Here is a 9507-nt window from a genome sequence, read left to right on the forward strand (position 1 = left end):
CAACAGCAAGGCAGGCCAGCCCACTATAAATAAGGAGCCGCTTGCCCCCTTGTTCTCTTGCCTCTTATTCTCTTGCTCTTACTCTTGCTCCCCTGCTCCCCCTCTATCCCCCTTTGCTTTCCACGAAGGCCATGGCCACCCTTTGTTTCTCTGCTCTCTCCCTATGCTTTTCTACAATAAATGCCCTAAAACCATGGACTGTCTCTTTTCATCAGGATCCATCGTGCTGGAGCAATGGAGAAAGTTTCCCCCTAAAGAGCTGATCCATTGTCTAACCTCCCGTCAGGAGGCCTCCCTGCACTCCAGCCATGGTTGCCAGCAAAACCAAGCAGCCTGCCGAGCTAGTTGCTTGAGCTAGCCAGACTCTCTCCTCCCCTGGATAACCTGCCAGAGCTCTCCTCCTACCCTTTTCCCTTCGACCCCCAGGCCAGAGTCTGCCTGAGGGCCCCCAACTTGTTTTCAGCTCTTCCAAGACACACAGCAGCATCTGGGATGTTCGAGAGTGAGAACTTGATGTCCCTGGCCTCCATGTGGCTCAGGGACCCCAGAACGGGCTCTCTTCCGTGGCCCCCAGCGGAGTCTGTGGTGCCCAAGAGTCGGTGGCAGTTCCGTGGGGACCCCAGACTGCGCCTTTTCTCACCCCCGGAGTGGTTCTGTGAAGTCCGTGCAGTCAAACTTCTGTAGTCCCACTTCACCCAGCGGCCCTACCCCTGAGCGGGGATCGCATTCTTGTCCCACAAACAACAAACAAAACTTTTGTCATGCTGTTAAATCTGTCATTATGGATAAAATTAGTCACATGGACCCAGCAAACACCTATGTCCAAGCTGCATGTTGGTAAGTGATACATAATTGGGGGTCATTAGGGTTTTAAAGAACTTGCCTTTCTTCTTGTTCTTTTTCAAGGTTCTTCAAGGAATTTATTTGCTGAGCATCTCACTTTGTTTTCTCTACTTCAAACTGATGATGCCCCCCTTCTAATTCCCAGTGCTTCTAAATCCCCCTTTGCTCCTGGCGTTGCTGGAGCTCTGTTTTGGTGTCCTTCAGTTTTTTAACATTTTCTTTGACTGTCACCTCAAACACCTGCTCCATCTCCATCTTCTCCATGTTGACGACACATTCCCCTCTTTCTTTTTCCACCTGTGCTGGATGGCTCTCAGTAAGTTACCCTTACTGGTTGTTATCCACTCCCTTGTAAGCCACTGTGGCTAGTTTTCTTTTGCCATACTCATTATTAGTGTGCGTACACCCTCCACATGCATTCTTATCGACATATTTCTTAGAACTGTAAAATCATGATCTTCACCATTTTCAACTTCAGCTACACCCTAAGGACACTGCCTTCCTCTAGCCCTTCTGGCTAATTTAGCTTGATGACAGTATTACTATCTATCACAGCAGGAGGTAAATGGTCGTTTGTTTACCTTCTTAGCCAGCTTATTTTCTTCTTTATCATGTTTCTAGAAATTTATATATTTTAATATGTTGTCCTTGCTTTCTCTTATGGATCAGTGGTTGAGAGCAGGGTCTGCTCTTCCAGAGGACCCAAGTTCAATTCCCAGTACCCACATGGGAGCTTACAACTGTCTGTAACTCCAGTTCTAGGGGATCCAACATGCTCACTCAGACATATAGGCAGGCAAAATACATACACATTAAAAAAAGAGTGGTTGGCATTCATTCCACCAGTGTTAGTGGGTCTGCTCTGGCAATTAGTGCAGTTCATGCAAGTGTTACATAATCTCAGGATCCAATAGTTTTAGTCCATGTCCCGAAGGAGTAATGAAGTATAGACAACACTGTACCTTGTTATCAGTCATCTGACCTCTGTGCACTTGAGATTCTGCACAATAATTCTTGAGGAATCTTTAAAGAATCCTCAAAGTTATTATTAATGTCGTCTGTAAAAGGCTGCTAGCAATAACTGTTATTCACTGCATCTCCAAACCCTGGTGTACCAACTATGGTGAGCAGCAACTGAACACAAAGCAACATTCTTTGATTAAAACTTTGTATTGCTCCACCTGGACATTTGGAGAATACAAGTCTGAGTGCACTGGCTGGTTTTGCGTGTCAACTTTACACAAGCTAGAGTCTTCAGAGACGAAGGAGCCTCAGCTGAGGAAATGCCCCCCTGAGATCCAGCTGAAAGGCATTTTGTCAATTAGTGATCAATGGGGGGAGGACCCAGGCCATTGTGTGTAGTGTTATCCCTGGGCTGGTGGTCCTGGGTTCTACAAGAAGGCAGGCTGAGCAAGCCAGGGGGAGCAAGTCAGTAAGCAGTACTCACTCTTCCATGGCTTTTGCATCAGCTCCTGCTTCAGGTTCTAGCCCTGCCTGAGTTCCTGTCATGGATTGCGATCTGGATGTGTAAGCCAAATAAACCCTTTCCTCTCGAACTTGCTTTTCGGTCCTCGTGTTCTGTTACAGCAATAGAAACCCTGACTAAGATAGCGAGGAACAGTGAATTGATTAATATGGACTTTTCAGTCCAGATTCACCTACTACCATTTAAATGTGGATTCAAATCCTTTTTTCATTGATTCTTTTTGTACACTTGATTTGGGAGATTGGTTGAGCCATGCAGCAGCCTGCTACCCTGCTTCACTGGGAGCATGAACTCCCCTGGCACAGGCCCAGATCTGTCACATGTCCTGAACCTCTATGTTTACATTGGCTGTGTCTGGGTACTTCTGCTGCTGTGGGTAGTAGGGTCTTTTGTTTCTTCAGCACTGCCTCTAAAGTGAACTTAACTGCGCTACTCTTGCCACTCATAGTTCCTTTTATATTACCGTGAGGAGACACCATGGCCAAGGTCACTTATAAAAGAAAACATTTAATTGAGGCATGCTTCAGTTTCAGAGGGGAAGTTAAGTCCATGCTCATCACGGAGAGGAGGATGGCAGTATGCAGGCATAGCACTCGGCTGTAGCTGAGAGTTTACATCTGATCCACAGTCACAAGGCAGAGAATAAGAGCTAAGTAGAATGGTGTGGGATTTCTCTTTTATTTCTTTTATTGGATATTTTCTTTATTTACATTTCAAATGTTATCCCCTTTCCAGGTCTCCCCTCTAGAACCCCCTATCCCACACCCTGGCCTCTGCCTCTATGAGGGTGCTCCTCTACCCACTCACCCTTCCTGCCCTGGCATTCCTGAACACTGGGGTATTGAACCCTCTCAGACCCAAGGGCCACTCCTCTCACTTATGTCCAACAAGGCCATCCTCTGCCACATATGTGACCAGAGCCATGGGTCCCTCCATGTGTACTCTTTGGTTGGTGGTCCAGCCCCCCAGAGATCTGGGGGATCTGGCTGGTTGACACACTGTTGCTCCCCCCATGGGGCTGCAAACCCCCTCAGCTCCTGCAGTCCCTTCTCCAACTCCTTCATAGGGGACCCCACACTCAGTTCAATGGTTGACTGCGAGCATCTGCCTCTGTATTTGTCAGGCTGTGGCAGAGCCTCTCAGGAGTCAGCTATATCAGGCTCCTGTCAGCAAGTACTTACTGGCATCCACAATAGAGTTCGGGGGTTTGGCGACTGTATATGGGATGGATTCCTAGGTGGGGCAGTCTCTGGATGGCCTTTCCTTCAGTCTCTGCTCCACACATTGTCTCCATATTTTCTCTTGTGAGTATTTTGTTCCCCCTTCTGAGAAGCACTGAAACATCCACTCTTTGATCTTCCTTCTTGAGCTTCGTATGGTCTGTTATTCCGAACTTCTGGGCTAATATCCACTTATCAGTGAGTAGATACCATGTGTGTTCTTTTTGTGACTGGGTTACCTCGTCCCGGAATTTCATACTCCCAAAGTCCACCCCTAGTGACACACTTCCAACAAGATCATACCTCCCAATCCTTATCAAACAACCGTTCCACCAGCTTGGGTCCAAGCATTCATACATATGCGCTCACGGTGGCCATTCAAACCACTAAAGCAAGTCAATCGGTGTCATTCAGATTTTGCTTAAGAGCCATTCCTTTGGTTGAGGTTTTATGGATGCAGCTTCCTTGCCATTTCTAGGAGGCACAATTTTGCAGGAGACTTTCTGGTCCTCTTCCTCTCAGACTCTTTCCATCCTTCTTCTGAAATGTTTCCCACGACTTCAGTGTAGAAGCTTTTTTCTAGAGGAGTCCTGTGGGGTTTGCTTGGCACCTTGCGGCTAGCTGGGGTTTTCTGTAATGACCTCTGTTTTCTGCAAAGAGATGCTTCTTTGATGAGGGGTCAGAGGTGTACTCTCTTGAGGGTAGAAGGCTATATTTTGCATGCACTTAGGAATCATGGTGGTCTAGTGAAGCGGCAGTTGCATGTTCTCCTACAAGATCCGTAGCCTCACTAGTCCTTGGGAGTGGCTAGGTTTCTAATACCACACATCATTTACATTTTGTTTACTAAGTCTTAAGTCCATTTAGGGAGATGTTGGCTTTCACCACGATATGAGTGCCAATATGGTACCTTTAGGGATAACTTGCCATAGTGGCCATTGCTGTGGGTTATAGGTGTCACATTAGAGAAGCTTTCAAAGCATCTCTGGTCCTATTAAGGCTATTCATCCGGAGGAGGTTCATGGTTCAGATCAAGATCGATTGCTCCAAGGCCTGCATCTAAAGTGTGTGGTATAATATTTAGCCATAGGAGCTTTCCTTCATCTTCTTCAGGGCAGCCAAGGGCAACAGTAATATCCAATATTGTTTTGGGAGTTTCTAGGACTACCTTAGCCAACAATTCAAGAAGATTTCTCATGCCTGGTACTGGGGATTTGTTAGGTCATCACCCAAAATAGCATGTGATTTTAGGTCAGTATCCAATAGTACTTCCCTATGTCTATTTTAAACATCCTTAGTGCTGTTTACCCCTCTCCACCCCATTCCTCCTGTAATGCCCCTTCTCTATCTCATTCTGTAATGTCCTTCCTCCCTCATGTTCCCCCCCCCCCGTTTGCTCCTTTGTATCACCTGTGTCCGGCTAGTCACCTGGACAGAGTTCTTTTTCCATCTCATGTTTCTTTTTACTCTCCTGGTTTCTACCGTCACTCCAGGTTATATATTCACATCTGAAGATTTCAAGCTAGGAGCTACAAATAAGAAAGTGCAACAACAAATGGAACAGAATAAATGAGAGAAACACTTGTCCTTCTGCATCAGAATTACTTCACTTAATATAATACTTCCCAGTTTAATCCGTTTACCTGAAATTTTCATGATTTTCTTTCTCTTCACAGCTGAGTAGTATTCCATGGTTTATATGCACCACATTTTCGTTCTCCATTTGTTGGTTGAAGGACATTCAGGTTGTTCCCACTCTCCAACTATTATAACTAGAGCCACAGTAAACATGGATGGGCAAGTGGAGCAGGATGCTGAGTCCCTTGGGCACAGGCCAAGGAGTGGTATAGCTGGGTCACATGGTTAGATTTACTTTTAGCCTTTTGAGAATGATGGTACCAGGTCATGAAACAATCAAAGAGAGGTTACATTTACAATCTTGATAATTTAGTTTGTCATGGATTTTATTTGCATCGATTGTTTAACTTTTAAAATATTACGTTGAAGTGAAATTGTTTGATTCCTGAGTGTTTTGGTGTCCTTCAGAACCTGCGCTCAAAATAAGTATGTTATTTGCTTTATCCTGATAGTAGCCCTAGGTTATTACATACATAGAAACACCAAATAACGATTAATTTAGAAATTAGTAAGGCAGGATGACTGAAAGTAGTTAACCAGATGAAAGTTACGTGGAATAGAAGCAAATGAGGAAAACTCAGTGTTCATGTTTAAGGACTCGTGACTCAGCACTGATTCACTGGGAAAGGATTTGGAAGGTACATTGACGGTTGTCTCACAAGTATCGCTAGTTATCCCAATATGAACTCAACAAGCATATTTCTTTCCTAGTTCACCCAGCGAAAAAATGGTATGTGATATGCGTGTGCATACCAAGATAATAAAAACTTGATTTTTAAAGTATTTCAGAAACTAAAAAGTATCCTCCAAAATTAACATCTCTATTCTTCTACAATTACTTCCATATACTGTTTTGGGTTACATTTAAATATTTCCGATCATTTGCTTTTTTCCCTTTGAGACAGGGACTCATGTAGGCTTGCCTCACACTAGCTATATAGCTGAAGGGACCTTACACGTCCCCTCCGCTTGTCCCCACTTCCCGAGTGCTGAATTTTAGGTGGCTGAGGACTGAACCCACTGAGCACATCTTTTTGTGCTTATGGATTTTATCATCTTGGATTTTGTAACTTATAGTAAACTATGTGTTTAACCAATTTTCCTGTGAAATCTGCATACAGAGTAAAATAAGACATTTCACCTTGGTCAGGTTACTGATCTCTCTAGCGATGTTTTATAAAATGGATGTGAAAACAGAGGATAAAACCAACCCATACTCCATTTACTTTAGTGGATATTCTCAACACACATCACATTCTGAAAAATATGAAAATTTTTATCCACTGGTAAGCAAGCAGTCGATTCTGCATTAGACATACGTGGTGATGCCTAATTGAATTCATCCTGACACTGTGCACTTGAACATAGATAACATCAGGACCACATAGGTGAGGGCTCCGTTCTCCTGACTCAGTCCCTCAGGGTTCTTACGGACCTTTATTGTCCAGGCTGGAATAATTGAAGCATGTGGAAATATGACTGAGCAGAAAGAATAAGATCTAATGTAATAGTGTGGGAGGAGAAAGCAGTGGCCTATGGGACTTACTCCCAGGAGGCTGGCACCCAGAGATCTGAGTCTGTCTTAGGAATAACAGATGATTTCAGATGGCTTTGCCAAGATGCTGTGTTTTCCACTAAGATATACCAGTGTGCCAGTCAAACTTGTTATGAACATCATGAAGCCCATGATCACATGAAAGGCTTCACTTTGTGTTGTTTCAGTTTCAGGCTTCACTGTAGGAAGAACTTGATATTAAGTCGAGGTAGGAATTTAGTGAAACCTATTTTAATTATTTCTATCTAGATTTGTAATAGCATATTTTTCTTTTTATTTATTTATTTACATTTCAAATGACATTTCCTTTTCTGTTTTCCCCTCTGATAAAAACCTCAGTTCCCTCCCTCCTCCCCCTGCTTACCAACCCACCCTCTCCCGCATCCTGGTCCTGGTATTTCCCTACACTGGGGCATAGAACCTTCACAGGACTAAGGTTCTCTCCTCCCATTGATGACCAACTTGGCCATCCTATGCTATACATATGCAGTTGGAGCCATGAGACCCACCATGTGTACTCTTTGGTTGGTTGATGGTTTAGTCCCTGGGAGCTCTGAGGATACTGGTTAGTTCATATTATTGTTTGTCCTAAGGGGCTACAAACCCTTCAGCTCCTTGAGTCCTTTCTCTAGATCTTTCATTGGGGACCCTGTACTCAGTCCAATGGATGGCTGTGAGCCTCTTCTGTATTAGGCACTGGCAGAGCCTCTCAGGAAACAGCTATATCAGGCTCCTGTCAGCCAGCACTTGCTGGCATCCACAATGGTGTCTGGATTTGATGATTGGATATGGGAAGGATTCCCAGGTGGAGCAGTCTCTGGATTGTCCCTCCTTCTGTCTCTGCTCCATAGTTTGTCTCTGCAACTCCTTCCATGGATATTTTGTTCCCCCTTCTAAGAAAGATAGAAGTATCCACACGTTGGTCTTCCTTCTTCTTGAGCTTCATGTGGTTTGTGGATTGCATATTGGGTATTCCAATCTTCTAGGCTAATATCCACTTATCAGAGAGTGCACACCATGTGTGTTCTTTTGTGATTGGGTTACCTCACTCAGGATGATATCCTCCAGATCCATCAATTTCCCTAAGAATTTCATAAATTTCATTGTTCTTTTTTTTACATGATTTCAATTTATCTGAATTTGTTAACATTTAAAAACGTATTTTAAGTAAATAGAATTAAATCACATTCTTGTTTCCCTTTTGTACCCCAACTCCTCCCAGAGACCCCCTTTCAATACCTACAATATCTTTTTTGTCATATTCTTTAAAATTTATAAAATATTATAACAATAAAGATAAGTATTATAAAAGTTGTTTGATATAAAACAACAATCAATTTAACAGTCTTATGTAGACAGTCATCTACAGCAATAGTGAAAATACATTTTTCTCAATATAAATTTTAAATAACTCCAAACATGTTAACTGTAAATTTCAAAATAATACATCACTACTAGTATTTTCTTAAATGAACATAAATATATAAAGTCTTTCTGTTTGTTTGTTTTGTATTTAGTAGAGTTTAAAATCTTGGCTCTTACTGTGGTACCAGCCTAAAATAAGAACAATTTTTAGACATTGGATTTCAATGACCCTCACATCATCAAAGGATTTTACCTCCATCGTAGCTAAGCTGAGAGTTGACAGTTCTGCTGCGCCAAGGAATGAATTGTAGGCACGATTTTGGGATACAGACTTTCTGCTATAGTCAAGAAATTTGACTTGAGTGTCTTTATTCTCAGCCCACAGAGAACAGGTTACAATAAGAAATGATGTGTATTAAGATGGTCTATCCATAAAGTCATTCACCAACTGTTTCAATGAACAATGGTTGTGCTTGGAGGGTGGCACAGACATTAGGTGAGGGTAAGAATCTGGTTCATTGGCTGTGATAATTTGGAAAAGCATTCATCTCAGAGAAAGAGTAACTTACAAAGTCCTCTTCTTCAAACTTGATACAAGAGTTACAAACAGGGGCTGGTGAGATGGCTCAGAAGTTAAGAGCACTGGCTGCTCTTCCATAGGTTCTGAGTTCAAATCCCAGCAACCACATGGTGGCTCACAACCATCCGTAATGTGATCTGATGCCCTCTTCTGGAGTGTCTGAAGACAGCTACAGTGTGCTTATCTAAATAAATAAATAAATAAATAAATAAATAAATCTTTAAAAAAAAGAGTTACAAACGTCAAGCAAAGCATTCAGTCTCACTCTTTGTTGTTCTCTTACAAGCCCCCTCCCAATTTAATTGTCTACGTTTCTTTTGGGTATGTAAATACTTTTGAAATATATAAGCTGTTCTAAAAACCATAGTATAGTGTAAAAACATGAAATAAACAATACTATTAATACAGAGGCTGAGATAGGAGAAGCAAGATCTCAAGACCATTATGTTGTACACAGCAAGACACTGTCACAAACAAACAAGCTGAAAGTTTATATGGATTGTACAATATTGGACCTATTTCTCCAATTACCAAATTAGAGAGACCATTGGATGACAATCAACAAACTTCTAATTCCTCATATTTTTGGATTTCAATCAATTAGGATATGTTGGTAATATTAATTTTCATAGTACAATATTAAGAAAAAGTAATTGTTACTTCCTGTTGTTTTTGTTGTAAGAGGTGGATTAGGTTTGTGTGGATTTGTTGAAATATTACTTTCTTGCTTCTTCTAGGGTGTAGTTTTGCTTCTTTTGTTGGTGTTTTCCATCTATTATCCTTTGTAGGGCTGGATTTGTGGAAAGATATTGTGTAAATT

The 9507-nt window shown here is 42.3% G+C and overlaps 1 pseudogene; it reads right to left on the reverse strand.

Moving 5' to 3' along the window:
* Positions 1–993: 993 nt before the first annotated feature.
* The window catches only part of LOC116082663, a 28087-nt pseudogene continuing 19573 nt past the window's right edge, over positions 994–9507 (reverse strand).

Source organism: Mastomys coucha, unplaced genomic scaffold (genome assembly GCF_008632895.1).
Source record: "Mastomys coucha isolate ucsf_1 unplaced genomic scaffold, UCSF_Mcou_1 pScaffold11, whole genome shotgun sequence".
Classification (NCBI taxonomy): Eukaryota; Metazoa; Chordata; class Mammalia; order Rodentia; family Muridae; genus Mastomys; species Mastomys coucha.